General features: G+C 43.6%; 1 long non-coding RNA gene across 7 annotated transcripts in view; it reads right to left on the bottom strand.

Annotated features, from left to right (window-relative positions):
• The window catches only part of LOC110260213 (uncharacterized), a 282,336-nt gene that overhangs the window by 188,894 nt on the left and 78,543 nt on the right, over positions 1 to 14,899 (bottom strand). For 6 of the 7 annotated variants that reach the window (XR_014842916.1, XR_014842915.1, XR_014842919.1 and 3 more), the window contains exon 2: positions 12,934 to 12,988. This is a non-coding gene — a long non-coding RNA (uncharacterized LOC110260213). Of the gene's footprint in view, positions 1 to 12,933; positions 13,030 to 14,899 lie in introns of all 7 variants that reach the window. The other variant, XR_014842918.1, reaches the window with a different exon arrangement.

Here is a 14,899-nt window from a genome sequence, read left to right as displayed (position 1 = left end):
ACAGTTGTGCTCGTCAAAGCAACCTAGCCATGTGGGCACTTAGGGCAGCAGGCTAAGACATGTGCAACCGAGAGGCTGGTTTTTTCCTGAGAGACATAAGGGCGTGCACTGTGAAGCTCTCGGGAAAAGTAGGAAGCATCCCAGTCCACTGAGTGACAGTTCATTTTGATAAGTGTCCCAAAGAACATGCGTATCCTAATAATATGAGAATAACAGGAAAACACCATTTACTTCATAAGCAGAGTACAATTATACAGTGACATAATATTTGCACCACTTACAACCTCTAAGCTGATGTCAGAACTCCATCTGGACTGGTCAGATGACAAAGCTAGTCTCTCACTTACAAGGAGCCCTCCACATACATAAAGAAATCTTTCCTTTAACCCCTTACTTTTCTGGCTTAAAATAAAAATTCCATTTTTTTTTTCATTAGGTAGGCACCTTAATTAAGTGTCCAGCGAATGCCTGGGTTTCCAACTCTTTAAAGAACAGTGGTAATTAAGAAGACCACAGGGAATCATTTTCCATGCTTTCTTTTGTATTGCTAGAAATGACAGAATGGGCCTGGCTTGGCTGATGGAAAACTTTCTGAAGAGTCTGTTTTCTTTTGACCTCTTTAATGCATTTACTTATCCAGAAAATGATCATCTCTGCCTATAAATAAGTGTATCAGGTTGGAAAGGTTGCCCACCTGCCCTGAGACACACTTTACCTTCGTAAGGATTAGAGAGCCCTGCTTCTTGCTCATCTGGGACTAAAGGTGAGAACGACAGGCAAAGACAATGTAAAGATCTGTCAACCACGACCTTCCAAGTTCTTCTTAGGCACAGACACAATGTCTTGCCTCTGGTTTCCGGCCACCAGCTGAATTAGTTTCATAATCTGACACTGGCTCTATGTTGAGGCATAGTTCTGGCACCTGGCTCACCTGGCCTGAATCCAAACCGTCTGTTCATCCTACTCGAAGGTCCTGCTCCCACCCTGGCCGAGGCTTCCAACTGTGTGTCTCTCTGGGCACTCAGCAGTGGCACTCAAACTACGTGCAGTGTGGGAAACGGAGGGCGATGCTCGCCTTAACCACCACACAAGAAGTACCTTGGCTCAGGTTGTGTGCAAGGCGACACATGGAATTCAGCAGAAGGCAGAAGACCAGGGAGGGGCAGTGAAGCCTGGCCCCCGGCTGCGTAGGGAAGTGTGTGCTTGGCTATTCCTCGAGCACAGTCTTCTGTCTGTGACTGTGTTCTGAGCGAGGCCCCATGCAGCTGCAGTTGTCCAGAAGTGTGCCATAATGGTCAGAACTCAGGGTCTAGAGTTGCATGGGTCCAAGTTCAAGTTTCCTTCTATCATCCGCTGCTGCTTGGTACGTCAGTTTAACTCTGCAGCTCAGTGTAAGAAAGTCCACTTTTATAAATAAATCTGCATATATTTTTCAATATTAGATTTATTAGCATAATGGTCTATTTTGAGCTCCATATTCTCACTTCTTTTTTATATACCTCAATTACGCAGAATTTTGGCAAAGTAGAAGAATTCCAGCACCAACTCCTTCAACCCCCCCAAGAAAGCATTATCTTCCTCATTGTGTTATTGTCAATATTAAGTGAATATCTCTAATGCATCTTGATACAGAGAACCAGTGAATAAATGTGAGCTGCTTCTTTTAGTGTTTGACTTTCATTTTTTGCTATTTTATCAAACGTTTCCTGTTCTTGCCATCTATGTGGACAAATCAAGGAAATAGGAACATGAGTCATTCACCTGAACTTTAACTCCAGGGAGGGAAGGGATTTGTTCAGAAAAGCATTCTAAGTATATTTTCAAGGCTGGAGACCAGCATTTAGAATCAGGAACATCCTGAGTCCGTTCTGACCTTGGTTCTGAGAGTTACCAGCTCCAAGACCTGAGTCCGTTCTGACCTTGGTTCTGACATTTACCAGCTAAAAGACCTGAGCTAAATTACCCAGCAGTCCTGACAGCCGACACTGACAGAAGTTCTTACTGCCAGACACAGATCTAAGTGGTTTGTGTGTACAATTAATTTTCACCAAGCCCCTTCAGATAAATGCTACTTTTATTTCCATTTCTTAGATGGTGATAAGTTATGGTAACTCACTCTGCTCTGAGAGGTTCCACTCCAGAGACCACAACCCTAACTTCTAAGCAACACAATCTCTCAACTTCCATTTTCTTCCTGTGCGGTGGGGGTAAGGTCCACTTTACAGGGTTTGTTTTCGAGGACTAAATGCAAATATACATATATATATATTTAGGTAAAGGCCCTTGTGCACTGGTGGCCACATTCTGATGACATTTAACAAACAACTTGCATCATCATGTTTCTAGGTTGCAAGCAACAGAGTAGATGAGCAGAAATCCAGTACCCTGGGTGAGCAGGAAAGCTACTGAGCAGAAGGATACCTAGAAGCTGATAGTATGTATTATGGGAAGGCTGAAAACCATGCTACATAGCCAAGCAGGAACCAGATGGACTTGGGGTCATGAAGGACAGCCCAGGGGAGAAGCGTTCTTTTAGGAAGCTGATAAAGACACCATCATCACTGTTTCTCCAAAGCACAGTCACTGCCAGACCCGGCTGCTAGACACCACCACCGCTGCGGCCTGCTGTCCCATGGACTCTAACTTGCCCCTTTGTTCTTATGCCAACTACTCAGCAGCAAGGCCTGAGCTTGAAGCACCTGATTGTCGAGCTCAGATCTTGCGGCCACGGGCTTGCTTTCCGGACAGAAGGGGACTGTTTTTTTCCCTTTGTCTTCCATAGTGAGGGTCACAGTTCTTCTCCCACCAAGACTTAAATGACGAGAGATTTCACCAAAACTCTGAAACACGTTTACTGACCCACCAAAAAAATACAAGCCCATTTCCACTGCACAAGGTTGTGATAACCTGCAAGGGGGCCGGCCCCCCAGGCGAGCTGTCCTTGGTAAACTGCTCCCACAGAGCTCAACCTCCAGCTACTTAAGTCTTAGGATCTCAGTGTCCAGAGAGCAAACGTTTAACCCTCACTTTCCACCACTAAACTGTGTATTCCTTGGAAGTAACAGTCGCCTCTAATTTTTCTGTTTGTAAGAAACAGCCAGGGCCTGGCTCAGAGTCAGCATTGAATATCTATCAAACCAACCCAAATGGCAGGAAAAAGAAAAGACACGTTTAGTTTAATAAATAGTTTTTAAGTTTTAATACTTTGACTATCCACCATGAAGATGGTATAAAGATAGCCATAGGATGTTGCTAATAGTTGACTATTTTGTCCTACACAAATAGCGGTTTACAGGGTTCAAACTACAGGCATAGCTTAGGGATATGTGCAGGTTCTGCTCTGGACCAGCACAACAAAGTCAGGATCACAATAAATTGCTTCCCAGTGCATATAAAAGTTATGTTTTTGGAGTTCCCGTCATGGCGCAGTGGTTAGCGAATCTGACTAGGAACCATGAGGTTGCGGGTTCGGTCCCTGCCCTTGCTCAGTGGGTTAACGATCCGGCGTTGCCGTGAGCTGTGGTGTAGGTTGCAGACGCGGCTCGGATCCCGCGTTGCTGTGGCTCTGGCGTAGGCCGGTGGCTACAGCTCCGATTCGACCCCTAGCCTGGGAACCTCCATATGCCGCGGGAGCGGCCCAAGAAATAGCAACAACAACAACAACAAAAGACAAAAGGCAAAAAAAAAAAAAAGTTATGTTTATCCTATACTGCAGCTTATTAAGCACTCAATAGCATTATGTCTGAAAAATTCAATGTGTATAACTTAAAAATACTTTATTGCTAAAAAATGCTAACTGTCTTCTGAGGCTTCAGCAAGTTGTAGTCTTTTTCCTTGTGGAGGCTTTGAAATATGGGAATTACCAAAATGTGACACAGAGTCACGAAGTGAGCAAATGCTGTGGGTAAAATGGTGCCAATAGACTTGCTCAACGCAGGGTAACCATAGACCTCCAGTTTGTAAAAAGCACAGTATCTGCAAAGCGCAGTAAAACAAGATATGGCTGTGTATATTTAATATTCAGAGTGTAGGTCACCCTGAGACGCTGACATCGAAGCTTTGTTGCAATTACAAGAAAAACTGTCAAGAGCTATCTGCTTAGTTTGTCTCTCTGGGCTGGGGCAATGGGGTTCAGGTGAAGTCCAGTGCTAGGCTGGCATAAATGGGAATGTGTTAGTTTAATTAAGATGTATATTTGCAGTCTCAGAAACTCTCTAGCAAATTTCTGCTCTTATGTGTAGCGTGTGCAACTCTGCTAGTTCTCTACTCTAAGCACATCAGGTGAGGTCACCCATATTTCATCAGCAACGTTTAGGGAGGGGCATGCAAGCGGAGTCAGGGGTGGGAAGCACACTCTGAGTGCTGGGTGTAGCGACATCACCACCTACAGCAGCCCACGGAGGCCTCACTGCGCTGCGAAGGCCGTGCCAGGAGAGGAAACAGAGTCCCAGGAGGAGGAGAGACTCGTTCGAGCTGGCACAGCTAACAAACGGCAGAGGCAGAGCAGAGGCCGTTTCCTTAGACTCAGAGCTCAACGTTGTACCAGCAGCCTTTCCAGGTGGAGGCAGTCCTCGTAGAAGGTACCAACACCATGCTTTACCAAGCACCAGGTGAGCATCTCCTGGTTCTGGTACCCCCTACTGGAGGGAGAAAGTTTTCTCTTCGGAAAGTTACCAAGTGTTGAGAAGCTTTGGAAACTGTGCTGTGCTACCACGAGCATAATCCACAGGTCAACATGTTAGTTGAAGCAGAGACGGAGTTTATCAAACACAGGTTAAAGCCAGCCACAATATGCTGGCTCATTAGGTAAAGCTTCCAACGGCCACCTGACCACCTGCCTTGGCCTCATTCCAGGCTCTATCACCTATTTTGCCCAGGTCATCTCAATGGCCTATGCTATACCTCCCTGTCCCCAGCATGCCCTTTGTGAGCAGTGTCACTTTACAAAATGCTAAGCCACAGAGAGTGTGCATTGGTCTTATTTTTCTGGAGAAACTTGACTGATGGAGTATCTATATCTATGCAAGAGCTGTCTCTATCATTATCTATAATCTATATGTATCTATCTGTCTTTTCACTATAACTCTCTATCATCATATATTTATATGCATGTACAGGTAGATGAATATCTGTGTAAGTAGATATATGGCTAAATATATCTATAAATCTGTATACATATTGATACAAATATGAATCTCTATACTCTTTCCATATCCATAGCAATACCCACAGCCATATCCCTTTAGGAAAAAGAAGACATTTTAGTAATTAATCTCTTCTCCATTAAAAAAAAATCATTAAAAGAGCATATGGTATGCAGTGTTTTGAAATATTTCCATCATGGCATGTTTCTATTGCCAAAAATAATGAAAATCATGTCATCTGGAAAAAGTCTTATATCTTCACACTTGGAGCCATTTAAAGTATTCATTCTATAAAACGAAAGCACAGGTATTAAAACTGTTCTGTGTCCTTCAAATTCCCCTTTAAAACTAGCCTGGTCTCTCTAGCACCCCCTGGACCCTCACTCTCTCCAGAGAAGTTCAGGCTCCCTTTTGTGACCACACAGTCACCCTGCCACCACACACACACACACACACAGTCTCTCTTCTCTCAGGATTCTCTTTGGCCCAATCTCCCTGAATTTCTGCTCCTGTACCAGGCAGCTCTTTGTAACCTTTCACCTCCACCCCTATGTCTTTTGCACATTCAAAACGATCCCCTTTCTCTGACTTAGGCTTGTATTCAACTCCTTGACATCTTTCCTCCACTAGTTGAATCTTTCTGCTCCCCTCAGGCAGAGAGGGGGTCCTCTGAGCCCACAGAGCAGTGTCTTTATATAAAAACAAAATTGCATTGCAACTGTTTGTTCATGTTTCTCTCTACCAGTTATATATAGCAGTACCCTTAAAGACAGAGACCTAATTTTTCATATTCAATCTGTCACCTAGGAAAGGGCTTATGGAAAGCTGATGCTGGGCTCTGCTATTAAAAATGATTGAGAAATTATACTTTCTGAGTCTCTGCCCCATTCTCTTACATTTCACATAATGTTCCCTGAGCAACTGCAATCTCAGCATTCCCCTTAGTGTTTCATTATGGACCATGGCCGTGGTCCATATATTTTTTTGGCTGTGTCCACATAGACTCATCCTTTCCTGGAGGTCTGGCTTCCCCTCCTCAGCCCCCACTGAGGCTCTGACAGACACCTGTGACAGCAGAGCAGGGGTCTCCTGAGGTAGCCAAGAGCTATGGACAGAAGGGGATGCTAAGTATTCCTAATGCTGATTATGGATCTTTTCACAGGAGATTTCTCACACTAGGAGTGGTAGGGGGCATTGCAGACCCCCCGCTGCCTCATACTCCTCGGATCCTTTAAGGCTGAACATAGATTATTAACGTACTGTTCAACTGTCCACATTTGCAGTAATTTCTCAGCCAGACCTACATAATGATATATGTTTGTGTTCCTACGTGCTGCTTCCATTAAGCAGGGCAGCAATGTCAAAAAACCGTGCTACATTATTCAATTTTTATTGAATAGCCAGCATCTGCTCTGTGGCAAGGATTATTACAACTGTCAGTATTATCATAATAATCAAATAAGTGAGGTCTCTGCTTCAACTGGGTCACTTGACATTTTGCACGTGTCTGTCTCTTTAATGTCACTTTAGAGGAGATGACTCAGTCTGGCCTGGCACCAACCTGGCTCTTTCAAGGAGTGGTAGAAGCAGCTCAGGACGAAGTCAAGAGGAGCAGGGTTCCACTGGGAGGGGCAGGTTCATTCTTTGTGATGTGGAGCACGTGTCGGACTTTCTGTGGGCCTCCGAGTTCTCATTTCTAAAACTATGGCCCCATTTAGCCCAACAATGCTCAATTCTACTGGGAATTCCCAGGAAGGATACATACATGTGATGGCTTTTTCGGCTGCACACACCTGCATGGAATTCATTGCATTTGCTTCTCCCTTTGGTGAGGAAATTTTAGTGTTAACTACCCTTGGGGATTCTAGGACCCTCAATTCTCAGAGACATTCAATAACAAAGTTAAACCTGGGACAAGCAAGTTTATGTAATGGAAAGACTGTGGGCTTTGGTATTCCGTCTACCTTTTCCAAGCAGATCCCCCCCGTCCAGAAAACAGGGGCAATGATACCATCAACTCTGCATAACAGGAGGCAGCTACTCTGTTGGGTTCAAATGCCCAGACTCTTAAGACAGATGGCCTTGATTCAAACCCTCACTGGGTTAAGTCTTCTTAGACAAGTGACTTTACCCACCTGCACTTCAGTTTCCTTGTTCCTAAAACAAGATAAGAATCAGGGTATCTACAGCAGAGGACTCTAGGGTGATGCAGTGGTGACTTAAATAATACTTAACGGCCGGACCCAAGTGTGGAGTTAACAGAAGAATAACATGAATAACCAACATGGACATTAACTTTATACATTCAAACATTTCAACTTCATATTCTCTCTTTATATAGCGAGGTATAGAGTCGTTGTTTTTGTTGTTTTGTTTTTTGTGTTTTATTTATTTTTTATTATTTTTTGATAGTTATTTCCCCAATACAATTTTTTTTTCCTACTGTACAGCATGGTGACCCAGTTACACATACATGTACATATTCTATTGGAGTTGTTTTTTTTTTTTTTTTTTTGTCTTTTTTTTTTTTTTTTTTGCCATTTCTTGGTCCGCTCCCGCGGCATACGGAGGTTCCCAGGCTAGGGGTTGAATCAGAGCTGAAGCCACCAGCCTACGCCAGAGTCATAGCAACGCGGGATCCGAGCCGTGTCTTCAACCTACAGCACAGCTCATGGCAACGCCAGACCCTTAACCTGCTGAGCAAGGCCAGGGATCGAACCCGAAACCTCATGGTTCCTAGTCGGATTCATTAACCACTGCGCCATGACGGGAACTCCCCAAGAGTCATTTTTAATGTTCACTGGGTGAGTGAAATCTGAGGTTATAAATTAAACCATAGACGCTACTCCTGAAAAGCTTCATTCTAGTGAGAGAAGTAATACAGCAGGAATTATATGCTTTTTCAGGGTAGCCAATGATAAATAAGGGCCCAGACATCCTAGAGATACCTTCTAGTGGGATGACCAAGGACTGATGGCAGGCCATCCTAGAAGACACACGCTGGCCAAACCGTGAAGGGAGCGCACGGAAGGCTTCAGCTTTTGGTTTTGTGGACAGGGAGGAGCCATGTCTGTTTCATTTGTAAAAATAACAAAAAAAATGAATTTTTGTTTGTTTTTATATTGTTCGAAGTGTTCATCACTCTCTCGTTCCATAAATATTTATTTAACACCCACAAAATACCAGGCATTGTGCTAGGTTGGCAAATATTCGCAAATCACTTAGAGTTAATAGTCAATGCAGCGGGTAGAATATGAATCAGTAAATAAACAGATACAGACTGTGATATGTACTCTGGAAGAACCAAGGAGGGGCTGCAAGTTGCAGCACCGAAGAGAATATTTAGGATTCGCTTTGCCCAAGACATTCCACTTAAGCTCAGCTCTGAAAGATAAGAAGATGCCAGAAAAATCTGGAAGGTAGGAGTGGGGATGTCTGGGAATCTATGTGGGTAAGACTCAGTGTGGTATGGGGTGTGGGTAATGGGTTTCTGCTGAGGTTTGAAGTAATAACTTCTGCGCCTTCTTAAACATCACAACTTTGGCATTCCATGTCTCAGAACCTTTGTGTGCCTCTCTGTAGAATGAAGCTGCTACTGTTGCAGAGTTGTTGAGAATTAAATACAAATGACTTAGGTTCGGGCCTGTGTCTCAGTCCAGGCTTCTGTAACAAAAACACCATGCCAGGTGGCTTAAACATCAGAGACTGATTTCTCACAGTCTGGAGGCTGGGAAGTCTAAGCTCCACATGCTGGCTGATTTAGTCCCTAGTAAAACTCCACTTTCTGGTCTGTAGATCTTCACATGGCAGACAGAGAGAGTTCTGGTCCCTTCATCTTCTCATAAAGAAACGAATTCCACCATAGGGACTTCACCTAAAACAAACCACCTCCCAAAGGCCCCACTGCCTAATGCCATCACAACCGAGGCTGGAGCTTCAGAATATGAACTGTGGTCCACAGCAGTCCAGCACCAATGAGTTCTCATTAAATAGAATACTAGCTCACATCAGTCCTCCACTCAAAAATCGTTAGTGGTCCCCGCAGCAAGTCTTACAGGTCCCTCTGTGGCCCCAGCTATCTCCTAATGGATTCTTAAACACTCTAGGCTTCTGCCCCTGGTCTTCCTGTGTCAGAAGTGCTCTTCCCAGCTCCCTCCTGGCCGAATCTCCTTCTCTGCCCCCATCAAGCCTTTGCTCAAGCCCTCGCCCCTTTAATTAGACTCGCATGACTGCTCCATGTACTCCTGTCAACTGGTGCACAAGCCACCCATGATGCCATGTACCCCGATTCACATGTCCATCCCAACACGCCATAGAATCGAGACAGGTATCATGATGGATAATGAAGTGCCTACTTCCGCTGCTGGGGTACCAATCCTGAAAGGAAAGGACCGTGTCTGTCTGGCTCACTGATCCATCCTGAGCGCAGGGGACAGTGCCTGGCACACATGTGGTCAGGGTTTATCTACTGACTAGATGAACAAATGGGTGACAAGATGCTGAGTTGGTATTAAAGGTGCTGTTGCTGAAAGATGCCGATAAGAATACAGCGATCATCTAGAGGTCTGAACTACATATTCCAAGGAAGCAGTAGTGTTTTGGAAAGGAAGGACTTTGTCTCTGTCCCCTTTCTCCAGCCCTTTCACCCACAGCAGCTATTTGGATTTCAAATATAAGCTGTACGTTAAATACAATCAATTTTATTTAACATACTGCACTGGGCCTATGGAAAGAGCAAGTGCAGTTGTCTAATTAGAGAATGAATGCAGGGGGTGACGATGGTAGAGAAACTCCTTTAGGGCCTGACTGACTCACGCATTTCCTTATGCTGAATTACACTCCGCGATTTGTGGTTAGGGATGGATCCTACACATCATGGGAACCTACACTGCTGGGATTTTCCATTACGCAGAGTTTCTGCGCAGGAGGGAGAGGAGAACTCACCAAGGAGGATATTTTCTACAACTGGAACAGGACTGAAGAGCCAGCACCCAGGGGAGATGCACACCGAGGGCGTGGGGAACGAGTCTTGAATGTGGGGGCTGCACTGCCTTCTGAGAGACACCAAAGAACTGGCCTGGTCAGAAGTGGAAGGTGGTCAAATGCAGAAGAAAGTGCCTTTGGGATGAAGAAAGGGAACCGTGGGCATGGGGGCAGAGTGTGAATCTTCTAGAGAGAGAGGGACTGGCTTCAAATACGGAACAGGTTATGCAGGACACGTATGAACGGGGGGGGCACTGACTTAATCTGACCTCAGATTCCCCGTCTACACAGGATCTATTTCAGAGAGTGTTTTGAGGCTTCCCTGCCAGAGCATGTGCAGCACACTTAGCCTAGGTAAGAACAAACATTAGGCTTTATTTCCCTTCTCTACCAGAATGAGAGAACAGGACAGTCTCGTCTTTTGACAGGTTTATCAGGCCACTATGCTTTATAAAACACACTCATATCCATTATTTCACAAAATCCTCGTAACTTGTGAGAAATCTACCTCTGTCCTCATGTTTCAGAGTATGGAATAGAAGGACAGAGAGGTACAGGGATTGAGCCAAAGTTATCAAGGCTCGGCTTGGTAGAACCAGCATTTCAACTGTTTATACTGTACCATATCCCTATTAATAGTGGTTATTTTCCTAAAATGAATATATTCAGATCTCACCTTCCAGTTGGTTACTGAGGAGATAATCAGATTCCCAAAGATTTACTGTTTAAAGAATTGATACCAATGGGTAGAAGGAACATAAGGATTTGGATAGGAGGAAGAGCCACCCCAAACAGTCACATCCTTGACTCAGAACAGACATCTAAGACATACAAGAGCAAAACTACCCCCCTTTCCTTGTTCCTTGCCATGGCCAAGGGCAGTTTTAGAGATAAAAGTCTAAGAAATGCCTTTTATACATCCAGAACATTACTGAAATAGAAACTGTTGAATTTGTATTTCAAACTGTTGAATTTGTATTGCTCAACGTGCATGACTGCTGGTGTCACAACGCCTGGCTTAAATTCCATCTACTCCTGTGGCTGTGTGACTTTGAGAAGGCGCTCAACCTCTATGAGTTATAGCTTCTTCATTTATAAACCAGAAATAACACTATTTACTGTGAGAAGTAATTTTGGAGGAAAAACATGTATGTATTCCTTAGCATGGTGCCTGCATATAGTGAACACAATATAATTTAGCCACTCCTTGTATTAATAACTAGCAAAAATGATATCTAGCAGTGAAAAGTTCTGGTCTATGAGTTAGCAATCACCATTCTTCCAAGAGCATACAATGATCAAAACCAAAACAACAAACCCATAAATAAAAGAAAAAAGCCCACTAAAGTTAGACTGACCATGGAAAGAACTGTCAATGATTTAAGGTAAGGCCAAGAGCCATTGTTCCCCCTACAATTGGCATGGGAAAGCTTTTACAGAGAAACCGGAATTTTCAGAGGAATAGGATTAAAACAGCAAACATGATGAACTCAACTGAACTGAAAGAGAGACGTTTTTCCTGACCTAAATGTGCTGTTGCTAATTAGTAACTCACCTTTATGGAGAACTTATCTGGGAACTTGGGTTGAAGAAATATATAAATTAATTTTTGCTTGATAGGATATGGGGAAGGTACAGAACAAGTACAGAGGTTTTAGAAAGCAATTTGACAAAACTAATGTTACTCACTAAAATTAATTTCTCAGAGAATTATTTTGCAGTAGTCAACAAATGAAATGCCCCATAGCAATCTTAGGAAGTAAATTTTGTTAGCTTACTTTTTAAATTTTATAAAATTTGGAAACAGACTTTGAAAATTCAAACGTCTTGAAATATTATATGTAGAAAATGTTTTTAATGGCATTGCCAAACATTTGTATCTTAATACTAAATAAGAAGAAAATCAAGTTTCTACATGGATTACATAAAATCTCAACTATATAAAGGTACTCAGGAAAAAGCCATAGCAGTAGTTAGTTCTAAGGATTGATTGTGGCCTATATTTTATTTTTTACTTTATTTCATTTTATTTTGACTTCTATAAGGAGAGTGTATGCCATTTACAGCCAGAAAATATAATACTATTTTAAAATAAGTCATCTCTAGAGGATGAAAAATAGGAAGACATACATTTTTCTCCCTGTGAAGTTAAAGGCAACCTCAATTTCAACTTTTAGTAATCTAACTTTACCAAACCACTCACTGAAGTTGCAACTCTTAGTTCCATCAGGGGAGGAAAATTTCTCTGCCCCATCTGACTCACGCATGAAAAAAGAAACAAGCTGTTCCCATCTGTCTTATCTTTTAATAATTGTATTTTAAATTATAGCTATTTGTCAAAGACTCTCAAACTTGTAGCTGTGGATCTATAAGTTCCCCATGACCTGTCTCTTCTGGAAAGGGCTGATGTAATTAGAAACATTCCATTATCAATCATTCAACTAATGCAGGCACAGGCTCGCTCTCTTTCCCTCCCTCCCTGCCCTTCTCTGATGTCAATTATTCTGAATATTTTAAACAAAAGATTAGACCAACCCTACCTCCTCTCAGCTATAGTGCTGTCATTGTCACTAATGGAATTTAAAATTTTCCCTTAGAAGGAAGTTTCCTGGGGAGACTTCTTTGCAATTGCCAATTAAGGGGAAGCTAATTCTTACACTCTCAGTGGAATTAGCAATAGATTATAATAAATGTGGTTAAAAGTAGCCCATTTGGAACAAAGTGACTTTTCTGACATTTGACGGGTCTGTAGTTGTTTTTCGTTCCTCAGATCAGGAGGGCTGGTGCATCCCAGAGCGTTACTTACACGAAGTGTTCTGTGAGGGAGCTGTTCTCTCCTCTTCTATCCTGGCAGGGAAGTTCTGCAGGAGATGGAAAGATTAACATTCAGGCAACATTGTTTCTATGGATCAGCATTTATTTTCTTAGGCAGAAAGATGGCATTTTGAGCCTGTTCTTCACGGCTTCTATTTGCTGGCTCACCTGATCTCAAAGAGTCCTTTGCCCTGTGATTACCATGGGAGAGCATTTCAGGGCTGCTTTGGCCACCTTTCCTTCTGGAAACTTATAAGCAGGTACCCCCTTCTCCCCCCTTAGCTGTCCCATTCCCCTTGTCCCCTGACACATCTTATTTCACCTTCTTACATGGTAATTGACTATATATGTGTCTACCTCCTAAACTATTCTCTGAGCACATGTGTGGTCCAGAAAAATGTCTCATTTTTCTTTGAGTAGATTACAAAAGTCTGTCTTAGAATGTTTAGATTAATGAAAATTTAGTCACTCTATGTGTTTTAAGTCAAATCAGATCTGAGTCCCCACTGCCCAAGGCAGTGGCTAATTCAATCTGTCATATCCCCACCTTTCCTGGTGCCAAGATCACACCCCTAAATAGGAATTCACTGTGGACCCCATCCTTGCCTTGACGTCTTCCAGCACCATGCACTGTAGTTAGGTCCTCAGCTCTCAGTGCTGGGCAGAGACCCTCAGCCCAGCTCTCAGAGGCCTCAGGTCTTCACTGCAGGCCTGTGCTGACATCCAGAGTCATCCCCTAGATAACGGGGGCGGGGGGGCAGCAGGCAAGTGGGGCACATGTCCGTACAGTTCCTAAACCTCTCACCTGCCGTCACCTCCACTACCTCACCTTGCTCGCTCCCAGGAAGGAAGGTTCTCTTCCCCAGCGATTACAATGGGAGAGCTCTCTTCTTCCCCTTGATAAGCCATCACCTCCCAAATATGGGGTCTTTTGCGGCCCTGCAACTTTTCTTGTCAGCCTTGAAACACAAAAGCACTGAGCTTCTGGATGAAAGCTTTTTCCCAGAGATGATCTATTTAACTTTCACAACACCTGAGCGGGGTACAGTGATCTACATTTGACAGATAAGGAAACGGACAGAGGGTTGACATGACTTGACTAATATGCATGTCTGTCCTGGACTGGAACTGACAATAGAATCCAAGCATCTCTGTGAACTCTCAGTCTTTCTCTACTGCCTAGGCTGACCAGGTGGCTTGGTTTGCACAGGACTGCAGAGCTTCTTCCCAGGACATGAGATGTCAGCGCCAAACCTGGAAGAGTCCCAGTTAAACCAGGGGAACGTGGTCACTCTGTTACTCTACATAGACTGTGGTTCCTATCTTGGGTGCCTCAGAGTTATAAACTTCATATGACACCTGAAATACTTTCAAAGCTTAACATAGTAATTTTTACTCACATTTTACTCATTAACTTTGTGTGTGAGTCATGATTTCTGCTTCTCCCCCATTTTCTTTTGCCTACTCCACTATTCTTTTTTTTTTTTTTTTGCTTTTTTATGGCCACACCTGCAGCATAGGGAGGTTCCCAGGCTAGGGGTCAAATCTGTCATAACCACAGCCAAAGCAACGGGGGATCTGAGCCGAGTCTGCAACCTACACCATGGCTCATGGCAATGCTGGGTCCTTAACCCACTGAGAGAGGCCAGGGATCGAACCCACATGGATACTAGTCGGGTTCGTTAACTGCTGAGCCACAAAGGGAACTCCTCCACTCTTCTTTGTAATTTGATGTTGCCTTTGATATCTTCCCATGTGTTTCTTACTGAGCGATCTTTAGCAAGAAGAGCCCCCCCCCCTTCCTTCCACTGCCCCTTTTTATTTTTTTATTTTTTATTTTTGTCTTTCTGCCTTTTCTAGGGCCGCTCCTGTGGCATATGGAGGTTCCCAGGCTAGGGGTCTAATCGGAGCTGCAGCTGCCAGCCTACACTAGGGCCACAGCAAGGCAGGATCCGAGC

This window comes from Sus scrofa, chromosome 4 (genome assembly GCF_054392235.1).
Source record: "Sus scrofa isolate SSC_HxYL_T2T_F1_AM1 chromosome 4, Sscrofa_HxYL_maternal_Yorkshire_Landrace_v2.0, whole genome shotgun sequence".
NCBI classification, from domain to species: domain Eukaryota; kingdom Metazoa; phylum Chordata; class Mammalia; order Artiodactyla; family Suidae; genus Sus; species Sus scrofa.
This window is presented reverse-complemented; position numbering and strand designations above follow the sequence as displayed.